Raw genomic sequence first — 17,920 nt, forward strand, 5'->3', positions numbered from 1 at the left:
AAGAAACACACTAGACTCTCGGAGATGGGATCCTAGCCCTGGCTTAGAAAAAGTTAGGTGCGTCTTCTCTCGGAAGTCACTTCACCTTTCTGAACCTCTTTTCCTTCCCCTAAAATAAGGAGGATCAGACGAAGGCCCCTTCCGATTCTAACAATTCATACCTCTAAACCCAGCTCACGTATCTGATTGGAACCACTATGGGTTAAAACAGAGAGAGCTGCAATCATGCATTCTGATTTTCTACACTGCCTAAGTATCGTTTTGTTCAGGAATTAGAGGACTTCCTATTTCCCTGCTCTAGCAAGGCAACCAAGGACCACGGTCACAATCTCTTCAGAGGTGAGACAAGGAATATATCACAGCTTGAAACATTGTCTCCCAGGTGGCAAAACTCGCCTGTGCCTGGCATTTATGAGTGTTTTCCAGCTGTGTCCATTCGGTCTCAGGAACAAGGGAAGCAAAGTCATCAAAGGCAGAGCTAAGAATTCAGGGCTGATATCTGGTTTTCTAGGTTTTAGAAAATATGATGTAAACAGGTGTGTTACATATTAATATATGGGGTTCCCTAGTGGCTCGGTGGTAAAGAATCTGCCTGCTGAGGTTGGAGATCCTGGTTCGATCCCTGGGTCAGGATGATCCCCTAGAGAAGGAAACGGCAACCCACTCCAGTATTCTTGCCTGGAGAATCCCATGGACGGAGGAGTCTGGAGGGCTCCAGTCCGTGGGGTCGCAAAGAGTTGGATATGACTTAGCGACGAAACAACAGCAATGTAATATGATATATAATTAAGTATATTGGGGCTCCCCCACGTAGGAGGTGGTTTAGGGGACTGGCTGGTGAGTTGTGGTTACACAACATCTTCTAATCCCTTTTTTTTTTTAACTGTATCAAAGTATAACCGTGTATTATGAGGACTGGCAGAAATTCTAGAAATCCCCAAATAGATTCAGCGTGGCTTTCAGCGCTCTTCCCCATATGGCGCAACCATACCTGTTCAGCCTTATCTCCCTGTCACCTACTCCAAGCTTCCTTTGTTTAAACAGTCTGGTCAACACAGGATTACTTGTCTTAACTTGGGACGTGAATTCACAGGTTTCACTGTGTTCACTTCTGCTGCTGTCTGTCTTCGGCCTTCTCCAGCCCCCACCGGAGCCTTCATTTTTCCAAATTCTGCTTTCCATCGAGGGTTCAGGGTCGTCTTTGCCCAGCTGTCTTTGATCACATCCTGTTGTCCCGTCCGAGAGTCTCTCTGCTTAGTCGCTCAGTCATGTCCCACCGTGTGACCCCAGGGACTGCAGCACACCAGGCTCCTCTGCCCATGGGGTTTCCCAGATAAGAACACGGGGCTGGGTTGCCGTTTCTTCCTCCAGGGGATTGAACCCAAGGCTCCTGTGTCTTCTGCACCGGCAGTGGGGTCTTTACCTGATGAGCCATTAGGGAAGCCAGCCAAGAGACTCCCTTCCCCCTAAATTCTGACAGCACCCGTTAGCTCTTAGGAGCCGTATGTCCACTAGTATCTTGCTGTAAAATTTGGCATTTCAGGTCATTTTGCAAGTTCAGACAAAATTATCATTACAAAACATCAGATTTCGTTCATCCAATCTATCAGCAAATCTATCTTGAGAATGTATTAGGTGTGAAACCTTTTTCTAAGCCGTGCCTGGAAAGCAGAGTTTATTCATCCGGAGGCATTGTGGCTGGTGGCTAAGATGAAAGGCTGTGGCTTTAACAACTACTCCATCTGTGTTCCTCGGTCGTGTCCGACCCTTTGCAGCCCCATGGGTTACAGCCCACCAGGCTCCTCTGTCCATTGAATTACCCAGGCAAGAATGCTGGAGTGGATTGCCGCTTCCTTCTCCGGGGGATCTTCCTGACCCAGGGATTGAACCCGTGTCTCTTGCACTGGCAGGAGGCTTCTTTACCACTGAGCCACCAGGGAGGCCCAGGTTTAAGTAAGACAGGGAGCAAAAAAGATTTCAGATCCTGCCAGGTCAAGAGAGGAGACTGGAATCTTGTCTGCTCTCACTTATGCATACAGTTGTCCCTTGTTCTCTGCAAGGAATTGGTTCCAGGACCCTTCCCTTGCCCCACCCCTGCTGCTGCTGCTGCTGCTGCTGCTAAGTTGCTTCAGTCATGTCCGACTCTGTGCGACCCCATAGACAGCAGCCCCCTAGGCTCCTCTGTCCCTGGGATTCTCCAGGCAAGAATACTGGAGCGGGGTGCCGTTTCCTTCTCTAATGCATGAAAAGTGAAAAGGGAAAGGGAAGTCGCTCAGTCATGCCTGACTCTTAGCGACCCCATGGACTGCAGCCCACCAGGCTCCTCTGTCCATGGGATTTTCCAGGCAAGAGTGCTGGCGTGGGGGGCCATCGCCCCACCCTCTACAGATACCCAAATCCTCAGACGCTCAAGTCCCTTAGGTGAAATGCAGCCATGCGCATCCTCCCATATACTCTAAATCATTTCCAGGAAACTTACACCACCTAATGCACTGTCACTGCTCTGTAAATAGTTGTAAATGCAATGTGGGTGTCATGTCAGTGATTACTGAGGTGTGTGGCACATTCAAGTTTTGCTCCTTGGAACTTTCTGGAATTAAAAAAAAATTATTTCCCATCGAGGTTGGTTGAACCTGAGGGTGGAGTACCAATTGTATATTTCCTCTGCCTTTCACCAATCAATCTCTTGTTACTTACATATATGATATACATACACACACACATATACACACACACAGACACACACACATACATATATAGTAGCTTCCCTGGTGGCTCAGACGGCGAAGAATCTGCCTACAATGCAGGAGACCCATGTTCAATCCCTGGGGCAGGAAGATCCTCTGGAGAAGGGAATGGCTACCCACTCCAGGACTCCGGCCCGAAGAATCATCCCGTGGACAGAGGAGTCTGGCAGGCCACAGTCCATGGGGTCAGGAAAGAGTCACGCTGACTGAGCAAACTTCACTCACTTCACTGTTATAACAGGTCTGATGTAGGTTAACAAAATGGACAGAGTATGATCCCCGGTCTGAGAAGCTTAAAATCCTGCGGCTGATTGTAATAACACCTCTGTAATATTTTAAGGCTTTCAAGCTCTTTCCGTCAGCTCTGCGTCATTTTATGCCTACTGTGGCACCGTGAACGGCATTGCTCCAGCATCCCGGTTTATCCCAGCATCCCGGTTTATCCTCGTCACCTTGTGGCGTTGCTTCCTTTGGCCCAGGTGGAAAATCATGTGATTTAAAACCGCCTTGACTGCAGATGTGAGAGCTTGTCTTCTGATTCCTAGTTCCTTCCTTTAAGTTGTCCAATCTAGCCTTAAGCTAGGTACCTTTTTAAAACGCCCTGGAGAAGTGCCTTTTTCAGGCTAAGAGTAATCTGGTAACATTTTACCTCACTTTCTGTTTGTTATTCGTGGGACAAGCTCAGTTCAGGATAAATCTGTGTGTCTCCTTCGCTCTCTGTACCTTGGCCACTACACTCTGACCATTGGGTATTTGCTGTGCTATCTGAGGATGAGCTAGAAACACTGATATAAGGCAACGCTGTGTCCTTCAAATCTCCTTGATCTGTTTACATTGATATTAATAGATGGTCCTGGGCTTCAGTCACAGGCCTGAATAATTCAGGTCAGACTGACCTGTTGCACTTTTTAAAAACTATAAAATATTCTGGGAAATATTTTAGAGAGGTAATGTATGCAAGTCATAGAAAGTAAGAAACCAAACTACAGTGGTAGAGAAGTGTAGACGGTGTAGTACATCAGCTTGTTCTTAAATTGTTCCATTCGGATTAGCGGCCAAAGAGAATGTTTTATTGGCAACAACTTGTGGCAAGGTCACAGAAGGAAACTACTGATTTTTCATATTTATCATATTTACCCTTCTTTTGAAAGATGTTTTTGATATGGGCCTTTTTTTAAAAAAAAGTCTTTATTGAATCTGTTACAGTATTGATTCTATTTTAAGTCTTGGCTTTTTGGCAACAAGGCATGTGGAATCTTAGTTTCCTAACCGGAAATGGAACCTATGCCCCCTGCGTTGGGAGGCAAATTCTTAACCACTGGACCTCCTGGGAAGTTCCAGCTCTCTTTTTGATATAGCTAGATTAATCATTTTATTTTTGGCACAAACTCATAGAAGTGGTTCAGGAGGATGGGGAGAAGGGATAGTTAGGGAGTTTGGGATGGGCATGTGCACACAACTATATTTAAAATGGGTAACCCACAAGGACCTCCTGTATAGCACAGGGAACTCTGCTCAGTGTAACATGGAACCCCGAATGGTAAAGGGATTTGGGACACATGTGTGTGTGTGACTGAGTCCCTTTACTGCCCACCTGAAACTGTCACAACATTGTTAATCAGCTGTACCCTGATACAAAATAAAAAGGCTTAAAGATAAATAAATAAAAGTTTTAAAAAATTAAAAAAAAAAAAAAACAGTCTTACTAGATTCTCTTTGGTTCAGATAGGGAACTGAATCTGTATAGACAAGCCTTCAGCAGTCACCATGGAACTGACTATACACAAATATGCTTAGTTGGAAAATGACAGATGTATCTTTATGTAATTTCACTTTTAAATGATATGCCCTAGCCTCACTGGGAAAAAAGAAAAAAAAACAGGTTCAATGTCTTCTTTAAATTAATATATAGCATCACATCAAAAGTATAAGTATTATAAAACTGTATAGTATTACAGTTTGCCAGGTGGTGCTACTGGTAAAGAACCTGCCTGCCAATGCAGGAGATATGAGATGGGGGTTCGGTCCCTGGATTGGGAAGGTCCCTTGGAGGATGGCTTGGCAACCCACTCCAGTGTTCTTGCCTGAAGAATCTCATGGACAGAGGAGCCTGGTGGGCTACCGTCCATGGGGCCGCAAAGAGCTGGCCCCGACTGAAGCGACTTACCATGCACACACGCATAATGTTAGACGTTGGCTATTTGGGGCTCTGCTGAACAGCTGATGGTATCTTATGGATTGGGCACTGCTGTGAGCCACAAGCTGCAAACCTGCTGGTGACTTTGTATCCTGCAGTCTAAGGAGTGAAACAGTAGTGATATGTTAGACTGCACTCTGCCGGAACTCTGGAAATCTTTGGAAATTATTCTAGAGCCCTCTTCCAGCAGCCTGACCTACTGACATTTAGGTGGGAATTGAAGACAACCCCAGATCCTGCTCACTTGGTAAAAACTACAGGTTTCCGCTTTACAGGGCCTTGTCTCTCCTTTTGTTGCTGTTTTTAAAAAAATCCAAGTAAATATCGAAATGCGTGTATTAGGTGTGTTGGGGGTATGTTGCCACACTGGATGCTGCTTTGCGTAAGGAAGCCATGTGGACTGTGGCCAGCCCATCCCGCACTCTGGTGAGATTTGGAATGCTTGTGGAAAGCTCAGAGAAAAATGTAGGAAATTTTTTGTGCTCTTTTCCTAAACACGGGCATCCCTGGTGGCTTAGATGGTAAAGAATCCACCTGCAATATAGGAGACCCCAGTTTGATCCCTGGGTCAGAAAGATCCCATGGAGGAGGAAATGGCAACCCACCCCGGTACTCTTGCCCAGACAGGCCCATGGACAGAGGAGCCTGGTGGGCTACAGTCCACAGGGTCGCAAAGAATCAGGCATACTGAAACGACTTAGCCCGCATACACAGAAGACGTAACAACATGTGGCCTAGCACGTGGTGATTAAAAAAAAAATTTTTTTTAAACCTTTTAAGACAAGAGATAAGAATGTTAAAATGATATTAAAAAAAAAACACGACAGGAATGTTTCCGTGGGTATAAAGAGATAGGGACAGAGGTGCTTATCAGTTGCACGGGAGAGAGAGGAAGAAGAAATATTTTATTACTGCAGCGAATCAGAACTCTGTTGGATGTTCGAGAAGAGGAAATGGGGACCATCTGGAGAAAACAGTCCTTCTCCGCTGTGTGGATTGGATTTGAGGACAGCTGAATAGCTGGGGCATGAATTACGTGGGCCTTTGACCACAGAGTGTCACAGCCCTGGAAAGCTAACAGCAGGGGGCAGAGTGGTAGTTAATGAGAAGTGAAGACGGTTGTCAGACTTCAGTGATCAGCGCCTAGGATATGGCTTTCCTTATTGAAGAAATATGCCGATAGCATTTCAGCTCTTTCCAGTCATTTGAACGCACTGGGACCTTCATGTTCTAAACCCTTCTGTTGTATTTATTCTATCTACATATTTCTGAGTCATTGCCTTTGTGCTAACGTTTTTCTTGTAACCGTTTCTTCCGGTTGCTAGCTGTTTTACTAATTAACTAATCACGCGACTTAAACATTTACATTAAGTATATTTTTAAAACCATCAAAATATGTTTTCTTTGGTGGCCTCGTTACTTAATAACTAACCGGTAGAGGAGTTGAAAGGCTTCCCTGGGTGGCCCAGACACTGAAGAATCTGCCTGCGTGCAAGAGAAGAAGGTTCGATCCCTGGGTTGGGAAGATCCCCTGGAGAAAGAAATGGCAACCCATTCGAGTATTCGTGACTGGAAAATCCCACGGAAAGGGTTGGGCATGACTGAGGAACCAACACTTTCGTTTTTCACTTTCAGGAGAATTTAAGCATGTCACAGATATTTTATAATTTTAAAATAGAGAAACTCTCATTTACTAAGTATTTTTAAATTCTTATTTATTAACTGAATCTGTGTTTAAAACAATTGTTCAATACCTATCCCAAAATGATCCGTGTGAAGTGTTTGGAATTAGGCAGGAATAAAGGGAGAGAGCCAGTAAATGAAGACAAATTATTTTTTATTATTAGCTAGAAAATTTTATGTTCCATCATGATGCATTTTTAAAAGTATGTAGAAAAGAAGTACATATTCTTCCCTTGTTCGTGTTCCTAGAGATCCAGATATGAAAAGCATCCTGTCAGAATCTGCAGAATTTCAAAAGCATTGGTGGGTTTGTATTGAGGTTTTCAGTGTTCAGAAGCACTAACGCCTGACCAGTAAGTAGCAATGCTATTGCCCTCTTTGCATAATGTTGTGACTATTTTCTCCAGGCATTGTGAGATACAGGGCTTCCCAGGTGGCTCAGTGGTAAAGAACTCGCCTGTCAATGCCGGAAATATAAGACTCCAGTTCTGTCCCTGGGTCCAGAAGTTTCCCTGAAATAGGAAATGGCAACCCACTCCAGTATTCTTGCCTGGGAAATCCCATGGACAGAGAAGCCTGGCGGCTACAGTCCAGGGGGTCGCAAAAGAGTCAGACGTGACTGAGCGGCTAAACACAGCACAACCACAACGCTGTGGGGTATAAAGCTGCACTTTGTACTCCGCTAGAAGTGGCTGCCTTTTAGCCTTTCAACTTTAATTGATCTGGGTGAGTTATTTCAGCCATTTATGGTCAGTGCTGCTTTGGAGTAGATAGAAAGTGAAGAAAATAAAGCATTTTTAAGATCCCCTGTTCCCAGTGACTGAGATTCCCTCAAAGGAAAAAAGTTTCTGCGGCAAGAGCTGAGCAAACGTCCACATCAGAGTGCCTTCCAAAAGATGAATTGAGCCTTTAAGTATTTTAAAAATAAGTCGTAAGGGAGATGCAGAGCGGAGCTGTGGTGGACGCTTTTCCAGGTATCCACTCCATCAATTCTGTGTAATGCTTTGGAAGCAGAGGAACAAGTCGTGTGAAATCGTTTTTTCAGGAAGCTGCATATGCGCCCTCCTCTTCTAGTTCTATTCTCTGGAACGGGCAATTTATGCAGTGCACTTGCGAGACTCCAAGAACAAAGACCAATTTCCCTGAAGGTTATGAGCACTCTTCAATTTTACAAATGCAAAAAAAAAAAAAAAAAAATTTTAAAGTCACATTGTCCCATCGAGATAATGAAGTGCCCTGGCTCCTCGAGGAGCCTCAGAAGGGATGCCCGCTGCGTGTCACTTTTATTCCGAGATTCTGAAAGTGGACGCAGGCAATTGCTCTTTTGTATGTAATTTTACTTTTATCTTATTGTTGTTGGTTGTTTTTTGTTTTTGTTTTTTTTTTTTGGCTGCTCTGCGTCTTTGGCCGCGAGGGCCTTCTCTAGACGTTGCGAGCGGGGGCGCTCTCTGCTTGCGGTGGGAGGGCTTCCTGGGGCGCTGGCTCTCCTGCTGCGGAGCGCGGACTCTAGGCGCGCCGGCGTGAGTAGCTGCGGCTCCCGCCCTCGCGAGCACAGGCTGGGCGGTTGTGGGGCGCGGGCTTAGTTGCTCCAGGGCATGCGGGATCTTCCCGGACCAGGGATCGAACCTGTGTCCCCTGCATTGGCAGGCGGATTCTCAACCACGACGAAGCCCCTAGGCGATTAATGCCTGACGAGCCCGGACAAGCAGTGATGAGCAGGGAGACCGTGGAAGATGGGGGGATGCTGGGAGGATGCTGCACCCGCTTCGGACCCGGAGCATCTTTTCCGTGAGCAGACGGGTGTCCCGCTGATGGCTTGGGATCCAGAGTCCCGGCTGCAGGCTCGGGACGTGAAGCTCCGTGTGGCAGGAATGAACCACCTGTTCCCTGCAGACGGGAGTGAGAGAAGGTCGGCCGAGGACAGCGTATTAATTCCCCTGGCACCTCGCGCCCCTGTTTTGTTGTGCTTCGGGGAGACGGGCGGGCCTCATGTGACGCCCGTGACGGCGGCCGGCGCGCGGGGAACTCCGGAGTCAGAAGTAGCCCCGTGTGTGTGCTCGTGGGGTTTTTTTTTTTCCCCCTCAAATGTTTACACGGGTTTGTTTATTCTTCAAGGCGCCAGGGGTGCCTTACGGGCCAACTATTTCCCCTTGCGACGTAGGTAGAGGCAGTGTTTGTGTTCAGCACGTTCGTAGCTGCCTGACAAATAATCGGAGGTGGAAATCCGCGGGTTTCAGGCAACACAGATCCTTTCCAGTTTTCCTGCCTTTTCCAGACATCTGACCCGAGGGAGAGCTGAGCTTGGCGGCCGAGCGGCCGCACCTGCTCCCCCGCAGGGCCCCGTGCGTGGGGGCACAGTCCTGCTCAAACTTGTTGCCGCAGCATTCCAGACCAAGGACACAGTGCTCGCTCGCCCGCTGCCCCTGTTACGAAAGAGCTGGAAATGGGCCGGTGTGCCTGTGTGTAAGCCACCAGCAGGGAGGGGCTGGACCAGAACCCAGCCTTGATACAGTTCCCGCCAAAAACAGGACCTTGTGGTCTCAGGATTTTAGGCAGAAAGCTGCTTTTGTCCATTTTGCTAAAGCTTGGTACCCCATTATGAGATCACAGAGGAAAATGAGAGTGTTTGAGAGCCTCCACCCTTACCCCTTGGGCTTCCCAGGTGGCCCAGGCCTAAGGAATATGCCTGTCAGTGCAGGAGACACAAGAGACGTGGGTTCGATCCCCAGTCAGGAAGATCCCTTGGAGGAGAGAATTGGCCACCCAATCCAGTATTCTTGCCTGGAGAATCTCTATGGACAGAGGAGCCTGGCAGGCTACAGTCCATAGGGTCACAGACAGTTGGACACGACTGAAGCGACCCGTTGTCTGTTAGACCCCAATGCAGAAAATCAGGGCTGGTTTTAAAGTTTTCATTTCTTATTAGCTCAGCTGTTGAGATGTTGCTCTCCGTTTCTGGCTGCTCAGAAGCCAGCAGGCTTACTCAGATACAGCCGGCAATCGCAGTCACCTCATTCTGTGACTTCATTTAACTGGCAGGGGAAAAAAAGAAGGGGAGGATAAAAATTCCAGAACCTAAATGGGGACTAAAAGAATGCTTTTAGGTCAGCTCGTGTGAAGTTTTTGTTATATGGACTGTAGCTGGCGAGGCTTCTCTGTCCATGGGATTCTTCAGGCAGGAATACTGGAGTGGTTGCCGTTCCCTTCTCCAGGGGATCTTCATGACCCAGGGATCAAACCCGGGTCTCCTGCACTGCAGGCAGGTTCTTTAATGTCTGAGCCACCTTTTGGAGGGAAACACCCCTGATTGTGAACCTCAGCTCTATGGTGGACAGCCTCTCCAAGATAAACGAAGTTGGCATATTTTCCCAAATAGCACGTCTTTCACTCTCGGAAGAGTCGTAATCTGGACGGGGAATCACAGGATCGCCGGGTATGTCTCTGTGAGCAGCGGCCCCGAGTTTGCAGTCGCTCCTGCCAGCGGAGGCATCTCTGCTCCTCTCCTGCTCTCAGAGACCCTGGTTCACTGGGAGCAAATCCAGTCAAAGAAAAGCACCTGGAGGCCGTGCACAGGCCCCAGAGTTCTTTCAGTATCCACTGATAAACACTGGCCCAACCTCCTGTCCATTACCTGAAAGAACCTATCTCCCTCTTAAAGTTGCCAGAGCTGTCCTGTTTAATTACCAAGGTTTTGTTGTTGTTGTTGTTTGCTTTTTCTTTTAAAGACTTTTCTAGGTGGACCATCTTTTGGGGGGCAGGGATCAGCAGGAAGAGTTCTTTATTGAGTCAGCCCCACCAACAACCAGAATAACCCTACAGCAGCTCTCCCACATCTGGAAGATGGGCGCCATTTTCAGTCTTTGTTGAATTTGTTCCAACATTGCTTCTGCTTTGGGTTCTGGTTTTTCGGCCCCAAGGCATGTGGGATCTTAACTCCCCCGAGCAGGGAGCCAGCCCACACCCCCCTGCACTGGAAGGTGAAACCCTCACCCCTGGACTGCCGGGGGCGGGGTAGGGGGGGAGGCCCTAATTAGCAAGTTCTGTCAAGTCTCTATTCTGCTAGGGTCCCTGGGGTCCTGCTTAGAATAAAAGCCAGAGTCCTTACAGTGACCCCAGAGCCTCCCCGCAAGGGCGCCCCATCCGCCCTCCCCCACTGCCCACCCCCCCCAGCTGACCTCCCTCTGCCCATCACTGTTCCAGCCACACTGACTGTGCTGCGACTCGAACACCCTGCCCGTCCTGCTTCGGGGCCTCCTGGCAGCTCCTTGTCTCTGCAACTTCCCCGCCGGCTCACCCGGGTGTCCACCTGGCTTCCTCTTACTTCTCACGTCTGCATTCTGAGATCCACTTCACAGCGAAACCTTCTCTGACCACCCAATTTCAAATCACACCCTTAGTTCATCTCCTCTGATTCTGTTTTATCTTTTTTTACCGTAGCCTTTATCACCATCTGACATCCTAAAATTGTACACGTTTATTAATTGACTCCCTTCCTGATTTATTGCGTGTCTCTTGGAACCCGTTTGTGGATTCCTCCGGGGCAGGGAGATTTCCCCGTTTGATTCGCTGTCCTACGCTCAGTGGGTTTAGCAGTTTTTCTCGGAAATCCGTAGTGCGTGCGTGCTCAGTTGTACCTGACTCTTTGCAGCCCCACGGACTGTAGTCCGCCAGGCTCCTCGTCCATCAAGAATACTGAAACAGGTTGCTATTTCCTTCTCCAGGGGATCTTCCCCACCCAGAGATCAAACCCACGCCCCCTGCATTGGCAGGTGGATTCTTTACAACTGGGCCAGCTGGGAAGCCCAGGAAACGCAGAGCAGGCACAAATAAACACAACGGGTGTGGCGCTGAGTGTATTGAGCACTTACTCTCCTCTGGGCCTAGGGGTGAACACCGAGCATAGGAAAGTGACTGCAGTACTTATCCTGCCCTCGAGAAGCTTACATCTGCCTTAGCACGTCCACAGTCATACTGATCAACGGTGTCAGTAGCAACCACGAGCCAAACCCCTACCAAGAGCTTGAAATTCCAAACACAGCCCCACACATAGAACCCAGTGAATGGTTTAATAGCCTCTCATTCAGTAGGTTTGCAGTGGGTATAGTTGCTTTTTCAAAGAATTCAGTAATAAAATCACCTATGCAAAAGAGAGAGAGAGAGAGAAGTCTACAGTCTTGTAGAGGACACGTGCATGTAAGTAAGTCAGCACCGCAGAGTGAGAGGCTGGGGCGAAGAGAAGAACACAGCAACGAGACAGGAATTGAAGGGGTTGGTGGAGTGCGAAAGGTCGTAGTGGGGGAGCCTCCCGGAGCTCCAGGGGTTGAGACTTCGCCTTCCAGTGCACAGGATGCAGGTTCGATCCCTGGTCGCAGAACTAAGAGCCCACATGCCACACAGCCCCTCAAAAAGAAACAAAGACAAAACATAAAAGCAATATTGTAGCAAATTCAATAAAGATTTTTAAAAGGGTCCACACCAAAAATATGTTTAAAAGATTGCTGTGTTAAGTGGAAGTGGGGGGAGTGAAGAGTTAATACTTAAAGTGGTCTTTCTTCCCGCTCAGATGGAGTCTCCCGCCTGCATAGCTGTGCTGCCGCTGCTGCTTCTGGGTCGTTTCAGTCGTGTCCGACTCTGTGCGACCCCAAGACGGCAGCCCACCAGGCTCCCCCGTCCCTGGGATTCTCCAGGCAAGAACACTGGACTGGGTTGCCATTTCCTTCTCCAATGCATGAAAGTGAAAAGTGAAAGTGAAGTAGCTCAGTCGTGTCCGACTCTTAGCGACCCCATGGACTGCAGCCCACCAGGCTCCTCCGCCCACGGGATTTTCCAGGCAGGAGGACTGCAGTGGGCTGCCATTGTTGCTGAAGCACAAATAAAGCCTGAATTGCTGCGCCAACCTTCTCACACACCAGCGACTGCTCGCCACTGCACGCCTTCCCCTGCCGGCTGGAACGCTCACTCTTCACCCTGATAGGCTGGTGCTAATCCGCTCCCTGCCTGCACTGACCTGCCCCTCTGTCCTCCACCAGGCCTTCCCTGGAGGCTCAGATGGTAAAGAATCCGCCTGCAATGTGGGAGGCCCGGGTTCGATCCCTGGGTTGGGAAGATCCCCTGGAGGCGGGCATAGCAACCCACTCCAGTCGTCTTGCCTGGAGAATCCTGTGGACAGAGGAGCCTGGCGGGCTACAGTCTGTGGGATCTCAAAGAGTCAGACATGACTCAGTGACTAAGCACGGCACAGCACACCCTCCAAAGAGCCCTTCCTGCTGACCAGGCAAAATGTGTTCTCAACCCCTGCAGTCTTTTCCTTGCTCCTGGAATGCCTGCCTGCAAGTTTCAAGGTTACACTGAGATGGAACCGTCTCTGTGATGCTTCCTGGGCGTCACCTTCCATCTAGGTGACTCGTCACATCCAAGGTCACGAGCAGCTGCATCAGAGAACTCGGAAGGGAATGAACGTGGTAGGGAGGTTTGGAAAACGGTACCAAACAATAAATGCCCTCAAGACTGCATGAACGTTGAGTCATTGTAGTCTAAGATGCCCTTTCCTGGAGCGAAGACGTGACAGCTGTCGTGTGCAAGCGTGCACGCTGTCGCTTCGGTCGTGTCTGGCTCTTTGCGACCCCATGGACTGTAGCCCGCCAGGCTCCTCTGTCCATGGGATTCTCCAGGCAAGAGGCTGGAGCGGGTTGCCACTTCCTCCTCCAGGGGATCTTCCTGACCCAGGAAGCAAACCCGCCTCTTTCAAGTCTCCTGCACTGGCAGATAGGTCCACCAGACCTGTCATAGATCAGTGTAAACAAGGACACAAAACAAGACTGGCACCTGAGCAATAAAGGAGGAGGCACACTGGTATCAGATCAAGATGAATCCCACACTGGCCTGCAGCTTAATCTCAGAAGTTCTGGAATTATGCCCTGGGCTGTACTGTGCTCATGCCTACCCGTGGGCTTCCCTCGTGACTCAGTGGCAAAGAAACCACCTGTCTGGGGAGGAGACGTGTGTTCGATCCCTGGGTCGGGAAGATCCCCTGGAGGAGGGCACGGCAACCCACTCCAGTATTCTTGCCTGGAGAAGCCCGTGGACAGAGGAGCCTGGCGGGCCACAGTCCTGGGGATCACAGAGTCAGACACCACTGAGCGACTGAACACCGAACTACAAATGTGTTTTTTTTGAAATCAGCCTGGTAACCCCAGCTAGCTTGTAGTTTACACACTCAAATGCATGAGTACACTTATCTTCTTCTTTTCTGATATGTGTATTTTATTGAAGGATAGTTGACTTACAATGTTCCAGTTATACATATACACATATATTATTTTTCAGAGTATTTTCCATGGTAGGTTATTGCAAGATATTGACCAGAGTTCCCTGTGTCATACAGTAAGCCTTTGTTGCTTGTTGTGTATCTATTTTTTTTTTTTCAATTAAAATCTAGGATTCTCTTCATACTAAGTCCAACAGATAGAGTCAGAATGTCATAAACTTTTTAGCTAGGCAAAAATTCTTAAGTTTTCTTATATATGTTATATGGACTATATATATTATACAGACTATACATATATATAAAAGACTATATATGCTTATTCTGTTTACTCTTCTTGGGATGTCCTGAGACACTTGAGTCGGTGACTTGGTGACCTTATCATCAGTTCTGGATAATTCTCAGCCGTTACCTCTTCAAACTGGCCTCTGCGTCTTCTCTCTTCTTCTATAACTAATCAAACACAGAGTTCTCCACCTTTCTTAAGCTCTTTTCTGTATTTTCCACTTTTCTTTTTTTTTTTTTTCACTCTGAATTAAAATTCTGGGTAAATGCTTCAATCTCCCCATGAACTAATTCTTCTAATTTGCATTATCTGCTTCTTCACACCTCTGTTGAGTTTTCGGGTTTTTTTCTTGTTTTTATTTTTTGACCTCACCGTGCAGTTCATGGGATCTTAGTTCCTTGAGCAGGGATCCAGCCTGGGCTCTCAGCAATAAAATCAGCAAGAGTCTTAACCACTGGACCACCAGGGAATTCGCTATGGAGCTTTTAGTTCCAGCCATTATATATATATTTTTTTATTTTGAGACATGCCACTTGGCCCTTTTTCAGAACTGCAGGGTCATGCTTTTACTTGCCTGTTGCCTGCAAATATTTTCCAAGCGTGTCACTTATCCCTTTAAATGCTATGGATGTTTGTCTTAGAAGCTGCATCTGGCTATTTGTGGGGCTATTTCTGCTGGATATTATTCATGTTTCCTTGTTACCTTGGGTCTTGGCTATTGTTGATGGAATGCTGGTCGTTGTCTTTGCAAACCTTGGTGGGCATTCTCCAGGGCCTCTCAGGATGGTGGCCTTCTAAAGAGATTTGCCAGGACCTGAGAGTGTTTTACCAACTGGGGAACACCTCAAACTGACCGGAAGGCTTGGGGCTCATTGATGCGTCTGAGCTATGTGTGTCCAGGGTGCAGGTCAGCCTTTATTTCCATCACCTACAATTAATTATGTAAATATCCTCTCATATTTGTTTTGCTATAATACTTTTTAAAAATTATCCATGCTGGGATTTCCCTCATGGTCCCGTGGTTAAAACTCTGTGCTTCCAATTCAGGGTCCCTGGGTTTGATCGCTGATCGGGGAACTAAGATCCCACGTGCCTCATGACACAGCGAAAAAATAAAAATAAGTAATATAATAAGAAGAACAATAAAATAATCTTTAAAATTATCCATGCTATTTTGACTTAATTTAGACAAGAAAAATGTAAAAATGTGAGTATTCTGAAAATTTTGTTGTCAGCCTTCATCAATGTTCTATATATCACTGATGCACAGGATACTTTTTTTACTTATAGACAAAATATTGATGATGGGTGAGTAGATTGAAAGAGGAAATTACTTTTGTAAAGATGGTAACCATAAATGCTATTGTCATTAAAATAGTAGATTTTATTGAATCTAGTATAAGAAAAATAAAAGGCAGTGAAATTGAAGGGCTTGTTGGACTTCACATCTCTTTACCACAGGAAAGCTCATTTCCTGAAACACATCTTTAAGGTTTTCTTTTTAAAGCGCAGATGTGAGTTTTAAAAATATTATGATATTAGAGACATTATGCCTTTTAAAAGGGGCTTCCCCAACAACTAATCTCAAAAATATACCAGCAACGTATGCAGCTCAATTCCAGAAAAATAAACGACCCAATCAAAAAAATGGGCCAAAGAACTAAATAGACATTTCTCCAAAGAAGACATACGGATGGCTAACAAACACATGAAAAGATGCTCAACATCACTCATGATTAGAGAAATGCAAATCAAAACCACAATGAGGTACCACTTCACACCAGTCAGAATGGCTGCGATCCAAAAATCTGCAAGCAATAAACGCTGGAGAGGGTGTGGAGAAAAGGGAACCCTCCTACACTGTTGGTGGGAATGCAAACTAGTACAGCCACTATGGAGAACAGTGTGGAGATTCCTTAAAAAATTGCAAATAGAACTACCTTATGACCCAGCAATCCCACTGCAGGGCATACACACCGAGGAAACCAGAATTGAAAGAGACACACGTACCCCAATGTTCATCGCAGCACTGTTTATAATAGCCAGGACATGGAAACAACCTAGATGTCCAGCAGCAGATGAATGGATAAGAAAGCTGTGGTACATATACACAATGGAGTATTACTCAGCCGTTAAAAAGAATTCATTTGAATCAGTTCTGATGAGATGGATGAAACTGGAGCCGATTATACAGAGTGAAGTAAGCCAGAAAGAAAAACACCAATATAGTATACTAACACATATATATGGAATTTAGGAAGATGGCAATGACGACCCTGTATGCAAGACAGGGAAAGAGACACAGATGTGTATAACGGACTTTTGGACTCAGAGGGAGAGGGAGAGGGTGGGATGATTTGGGAGAATGGCATTCTAACATGTATACTATCATAAGAATCGAATTGCTAGTCTATGTCTGACGCAGGATACAGCATGCTTGGGGCTGGTGCATGGGGATGACACAGAGAGATGTTATGGGGAGGGAGGTGGGAGGGGGGTTCATGTTTGGGAATGCATGTAAGAATTAAAGATTTTAAAATTAAAAAATAAAAAATAAAAAAATAAAAATAAAAATAAATAAATAATAAAATAAAAGGGGCTTCCCTGATGGCTCAGCAGGTAAAGAACCCCCCTGCAATCCAGGAGAATCAAGAAGCTGGTTCGATTTCTGGGTCGGGAAGGTCCCTTGGAGGAGAAAAAGGCAGCTCACCCCAGTGTTCTTGCCTGGGAAATCCTATGAACAGAGGAGTCTGGCAGGCTACAGTCCACAGGGTTGCAAAGAGTCGGACACGACTGAGCGACTAACACTTCCAGCCTCGCGATGGTTTTCCTTGGTCAATAAAACTCCCTCTGTGTTCTGTTCTCGAGCTGCGTCTCTTGTAAGGTGGCTCTGTGCCCCTTGCCAGCTATATTCCTCTTCCCTTTGAAGGATGTTTGCATAGATATGAAGCAGCAAAAGGCTGTTGAAGGCTGGGGTGCCTCTGTCTCACCTGATGTAATGCGGTAACCTCTCGACTTCTTCCCACCACGCATCATACCTGTTCATTCAACATTTGGACCGTTTCTGAGATGCAGAGCATGGCCCTGGAGCCTTCGTCCCCAAGTGAGGCTCCTCGTTCCTTCTTCTGATCTCACTCCCTCACCCTGGACAGCCATGCAATATCATGATTTACGGAAAATATACATGTTTGGCCCCTCGGATGACCAAAATATATTTCTCACACGTATTTGTCCTCCATCCACAATTCCCGGCTCACTGCTGCCCCAGACCCTTGGATGCAGCACGGCAGCATTTTTGTTATAACGCTCAGTGTCTTGTCCTCAGTTCCTGCCAAACTTTCAGAGGCATTAAAGTGGAACAGCCGTCTTGTTATTCACGGCAAGCCTCTTTCACGGAGACGGGTTTATGTTAACGAGGTGACTTTTGGAAAGCACCTAAGGATGGAAGCTGGTTGCCAGGGGAACCAACGGGCCCACTCCCTGATTTCTGGGAGGGAAGAGGAAGTTCGATCACCCATGACCCGAGATTTAATCAACCGTGCCTGTGTATGAAGCCTCCACAAGAAGCCAAAAACAAGGAGGAGGTTAGGGGGGCTTTCAGGTGGCAGAGCCAGAGTGCTTGCTTGTATCACTAGGCTCCAGCCTCCCAGAGGGCTGCCGCCCGTTTGCCCAGGGCCTCGCCCTGTGTATCCCCTGACTCTGACTCAGTCCTTTAATATCCTTTGTAATAAACCAGTAACCTA

The 17,920-nt window shown here is 47.1% G+C and overlaps 1 long non-coding RNA gene across 1 annotated transcript; it reads right to left on the reverse strand.

Annotated features, from left to right (window-relative positions):
* Nucleotides 1-11,676: 11,676 nt before the first annotated feature.
* LOC114116944 (uncharacterized) lies at nucleotides 11,677-12,508 on the reverse strand. Its single transcript, XR_003590784.3, has 2 exons — nucleotides 12,165-12,508; nucleotides 11,677-12,027 (listed from the first exon to the last, which is right to left on the reverse strand). It is a non-coding gene; the product is annotated as an uncharacterized LOC114116944 (long non-coding RNA).
* Nucleotides 12,509-17,920: the final 5,412 nt, after the last annotated feature.

This window comes from Ovis aries, chromosome 11 (assembly GCF_016772045.2).
Source record: "Ovis aries strain OAR_USU_Benz2616 breed Rambouillet chromosome 11, ARS-UI_Ramb_v3.0, whole genome shotgun sequence".
In the NCBI taxonomy this organism is placed as follows: domain Eukaryota; kingdom Metazoa; phylum Chordata; class Mammalia; order Artiodactyla; family Bovidae; genus Ovis; species Ovis aries.